The sequence below is a fragment of the Herpailurus yagouaroundi genome, unplaced genomic scaffold (genome assembly GCF_014898765.1).
Source record: "Herpailurus yagouaroundi ecotype Mexico unplaced genomic scaffold, PumYag 77, whole genome shotgun sequence".
NCBI classification, from domain to species: domain Eukaryota; kingdom Metazoa; phylum Chordata; class Mammalia; order Carnivora; family Felidae; genus Herpailurus; species Herpailurus yagouaroundi.
The window spans coordinates 23,605,101-23,617,830 of record NW_024412388.1 but is presented as its reverse complement, the minus strand read 5'-3'; the positions used below and the strand labels follow the sequence as shown (position 1 = coordinate 23,617,830).

At 50.4% G+C, this 12,730-nt stretch overlaps 2 long non-coding RNA genes across 2 annotated transcripts in view; one reads left to right on the top strand and one right to left on the bottom strand.

The window, feature by feature from the left end:
* The first annotated feature begins 7,862 nt into the window (after window positions 1-7,862).
* The window catches only part of LOC121025037 (uncharacterized), a 6,015-nt gene continuing 1,147 nt past the window's right edge, over window positions 7,863-12,730 (top strand). Inside the window, exons 1-2 of the long non-coding RNA XR_005787914.1 lie at window positions 7,863-8,299; window positions 8,573-8,778. This is a non-coding gene — a long non-coding RNA (uncharacterized LOC121025037). The remainder of the gene's footprint in view (window positions 8,300-8,572; window positions 8,779-12,730) is intronic.
* The window catches only part of LOC121025042 (uncharacterized), a 2,902-nt gene continuing 1,538 nt past the window's right edge, over window positions 11,367-12,730 (bottom strand). The window contains exon 2 of the long non-coding RNA XR_005787915.1: window positions 11,367-11,695. This is a non-coding gene — a long non-coding RNA (uncharacterized LOC121025042). The remainder of the gene's footprint in view (window positions 11,696-12,730) is intronic.

Below are 12,730 nucleotides of genomic sequence, written 5' to 3'. Positions count from 1 at the left end.
GGGTGGCCCGAGGCCTCCTTGCGGGATGGCACCCACAGTCTGGTCTGGAGGGACCAGAGTCTCAGCTCCGCCTCCTGTGGGGCTTACAGAGGCTTCCCTGGCCTGGGGGCAGCTCTCAGGGCTGCTCAGCCTTTCCTGCCAGCCCCAGCCTTCCTCCACCTGCCTCTGCAACCCCAGCTGCCCCCTGGGAGGGCGATGGGCAAAGGGCCCGTCTCGCTGTCCCAGAACTTGGCCCTGAGAACCAGTCAACTTCTTTCCAGCCCGTGATCTGCTCACCTCCCTGCAGCCTTGCCCAGAAGCCCTGTGAAGTCTCTCCAAGCCTCCACTGTGATAAGCACTCCCATTACCTAGAGGTGAAAGCAGGGCCCCTGGAAGGAAAAAAAACGGTTCCAGGCCCCAGGGATGATCACCTCCATCCCGTTGCCTATAAGGACTGGCACACTACTGCCGGGGTCACACCTTAGTGTGGTCCTGGGCCTGGGCCTGTCAGAAGTCAGTAGGTGTTCCTTGAGTAAGTAAGGGAAGGAAAGAAGGAAGGAAAGGGAGGAAGGAAGGAAGGATAGCTAGGAAGGAGGGAGGAAGGGAGGAAGCAAAAGAAAGAGTTGAAGGAAGGATAGGAAAAAAAAGAAGGAAAGAAAGAAAGAAACAGAAAAAAGAAAGAAAGAAAGAAAGAAAGAAAGAAAGAAAGAAAGAAGAAAGGGAGGGAGAGAGAAAAAGAGGGAGGGAGGGAAGAGAGGAGGGAAGGAAGGAATAGCAGGGGAGGTGCTATGGTTATTCCCCTTTTACAAATGAGGAAACTGAGGCATGGTGAGGCAAAGTGCCCTCTCCCTTGACAGGCCGGTCTCCGCTGCCTGCCTCGTGCAGCATTTTGTGTTCTCCATGGGTGTGGTGGGAACACTTGGCCCAATGCCTTGGGTTTTAAGGGACCTGGGCTCCCCACATTGCCCATCCTCCTCTCTCCTGGCAGGGGGCGCCACAGCCCCTCCTCCAGGGTTAGTGCACATGTGCTGGGGGCCACCACTCTGTCCCCCTGGGAGCTGTCCCCCACTGCCGTGACATCTTCAAGGCCTTCTAACCCCTCTGACATGGCCAGGCCACAGTTCTAGGGCTGGAGCCCAGGCTCCAGTCCCAGGGCTGTCTCCCCCAACAAGCCTCAGTTTTCCATGTTTGAAATGCAGATCCATTGCGTGTGTGTGCGTCTCCCTCTCTTTCTTTCTCTCCCTCTCTGTCTCTCGCTCTCTTTCTGGATTGTGCTGAGCTGGTAAAACACCACGCATCGCTGTGCCTGGCACACAGGAGGAGCTCAATATATGTGAGCCCTTTCTGTTCCATGGCATCAGCGTGAGGTAAGTCAACACCTCCAATGTGAGGTCAATGCCATGGACCACTAAGAACTCTCTCAGCTTGGGCCAGTCAGGGAGAGAAGATCACTCACCTGCCCTCCTGAGTCCCGGTGGCTGCCCAGCCAGCATCCTTGGTCTGGCTGCCCAACGGTCTTGTTCCCTCGGTTCCAATTATCTATTGCTGCATCACAAATCAGCTCCAAACTTTGTGGCTTCAAACATTTCAACAGATCTCACAGTTTTGTGGGTCAGGAATGTAGGCAGGGCTCAGCTCCACATAGCATCAGCTGGGGTCATCTGGCAATGTTTAGTGGGTGGCTAGTTTGATCTGAGGTTCCAAGACACCCATGAAGCTTCACTCGAATGTCTGGTGCCTTGGGGACATCAGCAGTGACAGTGAACCCAGCCGGACCCTCCTTGTGAGTTTGAGTGTTCCCACACGGTGGCTCCAGCAGGATCGCTGGAGTTTTCCATGGTGACTGAGAGCTCCATGAGACCAAGGAGGGTACCGCCTAGGTTGGGGGGGCACCTGGCTGGATCAGTTGATGGAGTATGTGACCCTGGATCTCGGGGTCATGAGTTCGAGCCCCATATTGGGCTTAGAGACTACTTTAAAAAAAAGAAGAAGAAAAAGAAAAGGGGCACCTGGGTGGCTCAGTCAGTTGAGATTCCAACTCCCGATTTCCACTCAGGTCATGATCTCATGGTTTGTGAGTTCGAGCCCCACATTGGGCTCTGCACTGACAGCATGGAGCCTGCTTAGGAGTCTCTGTGTCCCTCTCTCTGCCCCTCCCCCACTTGAGTTGTGTCTGTCTCTCAAAATAAATAAACTGAAAAAAGAAAAAAGAAAAAAAAAAAAGCTGTGCGGCTGGCACAGTATCACTTCTACCACAATCCATTGGTCACAGCAGCCACAGGCCAGCTCAGAGTCAAGAGGAGGAACCACTCACTGGCCCTACCTTTAGACAGGAAGCGTGGCACAGAGTTCGTGACCACGGTCACCGGCCCCACCACCCGAAGTCTCCCCTCTCGAGGTGCTGTTCTCCATTCCCTTGAAATTTAATATAACACGTACAGCCTCAACTCCTAATGTGCCGAGCCCTGCATGGGACAACAGTGATAACATTGTAAAGGCACAAGAAAGGGGCCATCTAAACCCACAGCTGTGTCTTAGGCAGTGGAGAGTCCCTCCTTTCACGGGCCTCTGGTTTCCTCTGAATTCCTTGAGGGGGTTAGATGCACAGACGGGTTTGGAACCAGGGGCTGGAGAGAATGGTTAATGTTCTGCGTGACTGGCTGAGAATTTTGGAGGCCTTCCATGACAAACTGGTGTTAAAAAAAAAAAGGGAGGGGGGCGCTCAGTTGGTTAAGCATCGGACTTCGGCTCAGGTCATGATCTCACGGTTCGCGAGTTCGAACCCCATGTCGGGCTCTGTGCTGACGGCTCGGATCCTCGAGCCTGCTTCGGATTCTGTGTCTCCCTCTCTCTCTCTGCCCCTGCCCGTCTCTCTCTCTCTCTCTCTCTCTCTCTCTCTCTCTCTGTCTCTCTCTGTCTCAGAATTAAACATTAAAAATTTAAGAAAAAAAAAAGTTGAGAAAGGGGACAAGCAGAAGACCTGAGAGAAACTTTGAGGGGGTTTCCCAGTGGAGGATGAACATTCAAGACGGATGTCTGATTCCATATTGATTCATTCATTCATTCAACAGCTGCCTCCCTAGCACCCAGTGAGCTCTGCCAGCATCATGGTAAGATTAGTTCCTACTTACTACCGGAGGAAACAAACCAAGAACAAGTTAAAAGACATGTGAAGTAATTGCAAATCGTGATAAGTCCCATGAAGCAAACTCACGAGTTGCTGAGAAAGAGAATAAAATAGGGATCAGCTTTATATATTAAACCACCCCCCCCGCCCCCAACCTACCCCAAATCTTCAGGAAAGTCTGCTACCCGCGTGACGGGGATTGGTGGCTATCAGAGAAAGAGGATGAATTCTCAATCTGGTTTAGCAAGACGTCTTCCGGAGCAGGGGAATAGGATGGAAATGTTTCCGTGACCCGAACTAACTCAGGATGAACAGGACCTCAAACTGCCGGCTGACGGCAAGAATCCAAATTCCACCCCCCACAGCATGTTCCAGGGCTTTGCAGACAACGTGCAAGCACCATGGGCCTCCACAGAGTATGAATGGAGGAGTCAAATGATCCATTACAACCTGACTTCACCTCCCTTGAGGGGTCACACTCCAATGGGGGAGGTGCCCTGTACCTCACAAGAGCGCACTGGAGTCCAACATGGCCTGTAGCTGAGGCCTAGAGGAGGGACTTGGGAGTACAACCTTGAAAGGCATGTTCAAAAGCGAAATTCAGGGGCGCCTGGGTGGCTCAGTCGGTTGAGCGTCTGACTCTTGCTTTCGGCTCAGGTCATGATCTCACGGTTCTCGAGAGATCGGAGCTCCACATTGGGCTCTGTGCAGACAGTGTGGAGCCTGCTTGGGATCCTCTCTCCCCCTCTCTTTCTGGCCCTCCCCCCACCCTCTCGTTCTCAAAATAAATAAGCTAAAACACACACGCGCATGCACGCACGCACGCAAACAAGAAACAAAATTCAGGGGTGCCTGGCTGGTTCAGTTGGAAGAGCATGTGACTCTAGATCTTGGGGCCATGAGTTCGAGCCCCACATTGGGTGTAGAGATTACTTAAGTAAGTAAACTTTAAGGAGTCAAGCAAATGTGAAGATCTAATCGGCTTTATTAAATGATTTGTGAATCGGGCAGCATCTCATCTCGCAAGGAGAGAGCAGCTCCGAGGTGTACAAAATGGAAGATTTTTATAGGGAGGAGGGAGGACCGAGAAAGTTATGACCAAAAGAAAAGAAAGGATTGTTCCAGGCACGGTCAGTTTCCCTTGGGCAGAAGGACAAGGGGTCTATTCAGGCAGACCACCTTATCTGCCTTTGGGGAATGGAGAGGGGCCATGTGACAGATTACCTTGCTGGTGCTTAGCTGAAAAACTCTGGATTGAGCGGTTAAGACTCGTATTTCTGAAGGAGCTTGCAACTGCAAATGCAATTAGATTAGGTATGAAGTCCTGGTTTGGTGACTTGAACAGGCCCAAGTGGCATCGTTTTGGGCCCGTGGTTCTCTTTTCGACACACATTGCAAGGACAGCTGATAGTTCTGGGTGAGTTCAGAGAGGACTTCACGGTGGAGGGGACCTTTGAGCCGAGCGTCAGAGGTGGAGAAGGAATTCTCTAGGCCTCAGGGAGAGTGAATTAATTGGTATAAGGCCAGGCTGCTTTTACAGAGAGAGACCCAACAATGCAGGGGCTTCAAGAACAGGGAAGGGTCTTTCTCACAGAGCAGCCCCCGTATGAATAGTCCCTGTGGGTGGGTGGTTCTGCTCCCTGTAGCTATTCAGGGACCTGGGCCAGTCCCGGTAAAACTGTCATCACAAAAGCTCTCTACGGTTGCAAGGCCCTCACACCTTGGCTGCCGGCTCCTTTCCTGCCAGGTCACCCTACACCGGGTGAACTCGTCTCCCCACTCCACATGCCTGTGCCTGTCTCCTGGTTCCACAGCAAGGAGCTAAGGCATCGCCTCATCGAAAAGCCAGGACGGGCCCACATCCAGGCCCTTCCTAGATTGGTTTCACCAGCTTCCCAACCTCGGGAACCAAGTGGCAGAAAGCCTAATGCTCAGCAGCGAAAGCACAAAGTTATCAGCCCCGGAGCTGAACAACCCAGGAATAGGCCTGGCTGTAGGCTCTCGCGGGACGTCACCGGGACTGGTTTCTATCTTCAGCCTGCAGTGACAAGGCCTCTGGATTGGCTCAGCTCTCAGACCCTCTTGTGAATGGATGCTACAGCCCCCATCCTCGCGGGGCTGTCCTAACTCTAACTTCTTTCCTTTTTTTTTTTGAACCTTTTTATTGTTTTTAAGTAATCTCTCCACCCAACATGGGGCTCCACGTCACAAGCCTAAGTTGAAGAGTCACAAGCAAGCAACATGGACTGAGCCAGCCAGACGCTGGGAGGCTGGCCTAACTTCTGAAACCCATTCTGGTTGGACTGGTGTATGTCATGTGACCACGCACGTACCAATCATCACAGGCAAGAGAATGTGACCCAAGGATGGGCCAAGCCAAGTCAGGTGCTTGCTTCATCCCTGATGCTGAGGGTATTGACCCAAGGTCGCCAGACTCTCTAAGTTGGAGGGGAACAGTGGCTCTAAATAAACAGGTTGGAGATGGATGCTAGGGAGGCATCCAACCAATGACCATTATGGTGCAAACCCCCTCCACTTTCCGTCAGCCTTTGAAGTCTCTTCCCCCTCCCCCAAATCAGTTAAGTCTGTTCCCGCCTCCTGCCCTTGGCCTGGACCGTCACTTAGCCAGAAGGGCTCTTTCTACTCCTCCTTTTCTTCTTTTAAAAACATTTTTTTATATTTATTTATTTTTGAGAGACAGAGTGTGAACAGGGAGGGGCCGAGAGAGAGGGAGACACAGAATCCCTTTCACACATCACCTCATTTAATTGACCCCCCAAAACATCATAGCACGGTCCTGATTAGCCTCTGTGCACACCCCCTTTTCTCAGACTGAACTTGGGGAAAATCCACCAGACTGTGACTACCTCTTCAGCCTCATCTCATGCTAGTTCTTGTCTGCACGCACCCTGCTGACCTTCCTTCAAGTTCTTGAACAAACCATGCTCTTTTCCACCCAGACAGTAAGTTCCCGTGAGGGCAAGACTGGGGTCTGCTCTGCTCACCAGATGGTTTTACCTAGCACATGAAAAGCTCAGCAAATATGCTGAGCAAATATGCCTATACCTAGCACACGAAAAGCTCAGCAAATATGCTATAATCTTAGCAGATAGGGAGGACTTCGGACAGACTTGGCTTTGGGATTCAGCTTGTGCACGGGTTGAGGACGACCTCAGGGAATTTGGGGGAAACAGTCCCAAGACTGCTTTTCTATGCTGAAGCCCCAGTGGAAAGTATGCTTTCTCTTTGAGGACTGAGAGCTATAGTCAATGAAAGCCTAGAGCTGTTGGTAGCCATCTTGCCTGGCTGCATGGAAAGAAGAATTGAGGGATGCTGAGAGAGAGGGGGCCCTGGAAACTTCTCTTGAGCCCTTAGGATCCAGCCATACCCAAAACTCCTGTACTTCTAGAGTGTGCCAGTAATTCTCCTCCCCCTCACCTCCTTCTTTGCTTTAGCTTGTGGTAGGTTTCTGTCATTTGCAACTGCTAGAAATCTGGTTAATACAATGTTGAAAGGAGTCTGGTCAAGATCTTAAGTGGGCGGGAAACCCAAGTCAAATCATAAAGGGTTTAGGATAGAACCTGGCACATGATAGGCACTCATTGTTGAGGAAACACTGTTCTTGTAGTTCCCTTACTTTCCCACCAAAATGCAATTACATACTGCAATTTTAACCGAGTAATTATTGTTGTCATTACTTGCTCACTGTCTTCCAACTATACTGTAATCTTCATTTCTGTAGGGACTGTCACTTGTTCCCTGTATTCTTACACCCAACACATGACCTAGCACAGAGGTGATCAATAAATATCTTTGAATGAATGAATGAATGAACAAATGAATGCTAGTTTAGAGCATGAACCTTAGGGTGAGAAAGACTCCAAAAACGTGAAGTGAGACCCAAGGTTTAAGTCCTGCTGCTTGCCACTTACTTGTCTTCATGTGGGCATGCCACATAAGCGCGTGTGAGCTTCATTTTTCTCAGCTGTAAAATGGGGGTGATAATATTACCTAGTTTATGGATTGTTTCGTGCAATAAATGGAAATGTGTGAGTGAAGTGTTAGTACAGTTATTAAGACAGTTCTTCCTAGCAAGTACAAAATAGACGTCTGTTAAGGAGATGACAGCAAGCCCTCCTCCTCACTTCCGTTCTCGCAACCCACTCTCCCAACACCCGGCAAAACAAGACCTGTCATCGTCAATTCACAGAAGAGGAAACAGGACCACGCAGGAGAAGGACTCGGTCCAGGACCCAGCCCCTAGCGGTGGAGCCTCGGGCCTGAGCACACTGGGGACGCGCGGGGCTGCGGAGCGGGCGGCGCGCAGGTTCGGGGAGCCCATCCGGCGCCCCTTGGCGCGTTCCCCACCGCTCGGCTCTCTCCAGCGGCCGCGTTCCTGGGATAGGGGCCCCTGCGGGACCCCGAGGCTCCCCGCCCCTGCGAGCTCGGGCCCCGCCCCACTCCTCCCGGGCCCCGCCCCTCCGCCCCCACTCTCAGGCGCAGGCCCGCCTCTTTCTGCATGGGCCCTGCCCCTCCGCCCCACTCTCAGAATCAGGCCCCGCCCCACTCTGCATGGGCCCCGCCTCTCCGCCCCTACTCTTAGGCGCAGGCCCCGCCCTACTCTGCATGGGCCCCGCCTCTCCGCCCCTACTCTCAGGGGCACGCCCCGCCCCACTCTGCGTGGGCCCCGCCGCTCCCCGCCCCTCTCCCCCGGCTCCGGCCCGGCTCCTTCTCCCCCGCCCTGGCCCCCCAACCCCCGACCAGTCCCACGCGGACTCCCTTTGTTCCAGAGCCGCCCGCCTGGGTCTCGGGAGCCGCTGACTCAGCGGAGTGGAGCCAGCCTTCCGCGCTCCCGCCCCCACCCCGCTTTCTCTGGAGACCTGGGAGCCGGCGCCTGGGGAGGTGGGAGGTGCGAGCGCGCCAGCCCAGCCCTTCTTTTGTTCCCTAGGACTTTCCTTTGCTCCAGTCCTCCCGACCTGCAGCGTCTGCGGTTACTGTTTCAGGTTATGTTTCAGGGAAACTGACACCGAGGAAGCAGCCCTGACACCACGTCCTGGTTGTTGGTCTTCAGGAAGCCATTCGACGACCCCCTCCCTGAATCTCAGTTTCCTCACTTGTAAAGTGGGAGCCAAAATGCTGATGTGGAAGGGTCACTATGAGATTAAGTGCGAAAACACCAATATAAAGCGGCAGGTACAAAATGAACGTTAGATACTTGTTTTTGGAAGGTCTCCACAGATCAAACGCTAACATTTCTGTGTTGAGGTCGCCCCTCCCTTATCCTGCTTCATCAGGACAGTTTGACGTCCCCCTAGGGGCTTTGAAATCTCACTTTCTGGTGCAGACCTTCCCTGATCTCTACCCTACCCCCAGTTCGCCCACACCCCCATACCCCCCAGGAGTTACCCTGTCGTACATTTCCCTAGTATACGGTAACTTCCCTATTCAAATACTTTTTTTTTTAAGGAGTTATCGTTTACATTCGATGAAATGCACAGACAGAACTTACACGTGCAGTTCCACGAGTTCCCAGAAATGAAAACACCCCTGTAACCCACATCTCTATCAAGACAGAACATCTCCAGCCCCAGAGAAAGTTCTAAGAGTTCCTACCCAATGAATCCCACACACCCCACCCCAGGCAACCACTGGACTCCCTTCTCTGACAACAGGTAAGTTTTGCCTGTTCTATCTAGAACAATATAAATTAAAGCATACAATATGTTTTTTTGAGTCTAGCTTCTTTCACTCAGCATAATCTTCTCGAGATTCACCCATACACTTTTTCTTCTTTTTTTGAGAGTCATCCATATTGTTGTATGTGTCAGTAATTTTTAAAAATTGAAACTGATGAGTAGTTCATTGTATAACTATAATATAACTTGCTTAACCATTTTTTCTGTTGATGGACATTTGTATTGTTTTCAGCTTAGGGTTATATCAACTATCAATATTATTATTTTTTTAATTTTTTAAATGTGTATTTATTATTTTGAGAGAGAGAGAGACAGAGACAGAGACAGAGTGTGAGTGGGGGAGGGGCAGAGAGAGAGACACAGAATCCAAAGCAGGATGTAGGCTCTGAACTGTCAGCACAGAGTCTGACGCAGGGCTGGAACCCACAGATGGCAAGATCATGACCTGAGCCAAAGTCAGACGCTCAACCAACTGAGCCATCCAGGCACCCCAATATTATTATTTTTTTAAGTTTACTTATTTATTTTGAGAGAGACAGAGACAGTGTGAGCAGGGGAGAGGAAGAGAGAATCCCAAGCAGGCTCTGCGCTGCCAGGACAGAACCCGACTGGAGGCTCGAACTCACGAAACTGTGAGATCATGACCTGAGCTGAAACCAAGAGTCAGGGGCTCAACTGACTGAGCCACCCAGGTGCCCCTATCAATATTCTTACACAAATCTTTTTGTGGACCTGAGGTTTTATTTATCTTGGATAAAAGAGTGGAAGGAATTGCTGGGGGCCCCTGGGGGGCTCTGTAGGTTGAGCGTCCTACTAGGTTGAGCTCAGGTCACCATCTTGTGGTCGGTGGGTTCGAGTCCTGCGTCGGGCTCTGTGCTGACAGCTCAGAGCCTGGAGCCTGCTTCACATTCTGTGTCTCCCTCTCTCTCTGCCCCTTCCCCTCTTGCACTCTGTCTCTCTCTCTCTCTCTCAAAAATAAATAAACATTAAAAAATAAAATAAAATAGGGGCACCTGGGTGGCTCAGTCAGTTAAGCATCTGACTTCAGCTCAGGTCATGATCTCACAGTTCGTGAGTTCGAGCCCCACATCGAGCTCTGTGCTGACAGGTCAGAGCCTGGAGCCTGCTTCAGATTCTGTGTCTCCCTCTCTCTCTGACCCTCCCCTGCTTGTGCTCTGTCTCTCAAAAAAAACAAACATTAAAATAATTTTTAAAAAAAGTGAAGTTGCTGGATCATAGGGTAGTTGTAGATTTACTCTTGTAAGAACTGCCAAATAGTCCTCTAAAGTGGTTGTAGCATTTTACGTCCTCACCGTCAGTGCATGAGAGGTTCGGTTGTTCCACATCCTCCGGGTTATTTGGCGTTGCCAGACTTTTTACTTTACCCACTTAATGGATGCAGTGTATCTCTATGGCATTACTTCTAAAGATAATGAATCAATGTTGTTTTAAATTACTAATAAAAGTATACAATTCCAAAGGTACAAAAAGCTATTCAGTAAAGAAGAGGCCCACTTCACTCGATTTTTCACCCTAAGGTATTAGCCTTATGAGTGGCTTTGGTCTCCATTCAAACTGTTCTTTTTGACTGTCTCCTTTCTATTAGAATGTACAAGCCCCAGGAGGAGAGGGGTCACCTATGGTATTCACAGTTGTGAGCTGAGCTCCTCTCCAATGATAAATCAAAGCCCAATCAATATTGTTGAATGAATGGCAGGCACTGTTCTAGAAAAGACGTATTGGGGCGCCTGGGTGGCGCAGTCGGTTAAGCGTCCGACTTCAGCCGGGTCACGATCTCGCGGTCCGTGAGTTCGAGCCCCGCGTTGGGCTCTGGGCTGATGGCTCGGAGCCTGGAGCCTGTTTCCGATTCCGTGTCTCCCTCTCTCTCTGCCCCTCCCCCGTTCATGCTCTGTCTCTCTCTGTCCCAAAAATAAATAAATGTTGAAAAAAAATTAAAAAAAAAAAAAAAGAAAAGACGTATCACCAATTACATTATGCCATTTAATTTTTGTTTAATGTTTATTTTTGGGAGAGAGAGAGAGAGCGTGAGCGGGGGAGGTGCAGAGAGAGAGGGGGACAGAGGATTCAAAGCGGGCTCTGCACTGAGAGCACAGAGCCCCATGTGGGGCTCAAACCCATGAACGGTGAGATCATGACCTGAACCAAAGTTGGATGTTCAACTGACTGAGCCACCCAGGGGCCCCCCATTTTTAATTTTCTTTTTATTTGAGAGAGAGAGAGAGAGAGAGCATGAGCGGGGGAGAGGGGTAGAGGGAGAGAGTCTTAAGCAGGCTCCACGCTCAGTGGGGACCCGACGTGGGGCTCAATCCCACGACCCTGGGATCATGACCTGAGCCAAAATCAAGAGTCAGACCCCCAACTGACTGAGGCACCCAGGCACCCTTACATTATCATTTTAAATCAAGAGAGTAGCAGAGTCCTTTTGGACTCTGGAATTAAGTGATATCAATAAGATTTTGTTAAATGAGTGAATGTTGATGAAGGGGACCCCTGGGTGTTCTTGCAGGCAGTGCAACTCGGTTTTTTCTTTTCTTTCTTTTTTCCCCCCCAACATTTCTTACATGTCAGGCTCTGAGCAAACCGAAAAATACACGTGTTATTTTTGCTGCCCAGCATTATTTCACCCTTCCAGTAACAGGACCTCAATTTTTCTCAGGGGAACTGTCTTTGTCCGCTCAGCCCACACTTGCTTGAGCTCCAGGTGGGCATGTGACTTGAGCCTAACCAATCGGAGAATCTCACTCCTTTGGCCACAGTGATTGGTTCAGGGATGTGCCCTTTGGCCAATGAAAGCCAGCCCTGGACTTGGGTTCCCACTGGTGGGCAAGCAGGCGCTCTTCCTTCTACTGGACTTGGAATCCTGGGTGGAGACCTAGGAGAGAGGAGATCAAGGGAGTTGAATTACCAATGAAGTTAGGCAACGCGGCGTAGGGGTGAGGTCCTGGCAGAGGAACACCCCCAGCCCGAGGAAAAACGAGAAGCCCAGTGCAATGGAGTGAAAGAGCAAGAACCTTCAGGGAGTCAGACAGCGGGTGGAGTTTGAGGGGCCAGGCAGGCCACGGAGAGGGGTTTGGATCTTATTCGGAGAAGCTAGTAGAAGGTTTCGAGCAGAGGAGTCACAGGCGTCGCATTTTTAAAAGATCATTCTGTGGAGATGAGGCTTGGAGTGAGAGGCAGGGGTGTGGGAAGAAGGGAGACCAGTTAGGAGGCTGTTGCCATCATCAAGCTAGAAACCGTGCTGTTTTGGACTAGGGTCATAGCGGTGGTGAAAAGTAGCGTGATTTAGGGGCACCTGGGTGACTCAGTCGTTTGAACGTCCAACTTCAGCTCAGGTCACGATCTCACGGTTTGTGAGTTCAAGCCCCACATTGGGCTCAGGGCTGTCAGCACAGAGCCCGCTTCAGATCCACTGCCCCTCTCTCTCTGCCCCTCTCCCGCTCGTGCTTTCTCAGAATAAATACATAAATAAATTAATTAAATTAAACATTAAGAAAAAAAAAAAGTAGAGCGATTTAGCATGGATTGTTTGGGAATGAAGCCACAGCAAAAGAAAGCAGAGCTACAAAATTGTTTCTGATGACAATATTTGAGCCATCAGATCCAGCTATGCCTGAAGCTGTTCCTCCTGGACTTTTCAGGTATATATGAGCCAAGAAATTCTTTTTTTTATGATTAAAGATAGTTTGATTTGGGATTATGTGCATTATTTTATTAATCCTCAGAACAGATTTTAGGATTGCCACTATTAGCCAATTTTGCAGTTGGGAAAACTGAGGCTTAGACAGGGAAAGTGAGTTGCCCGGGACCACACGGAGATTACATGATAGAGATAGGATCCAGACCAAGTCACTAACCCCAAAACCTGTGCAACTAACCCTACAGGCCATTGATTGTAAACTCCCCCCCC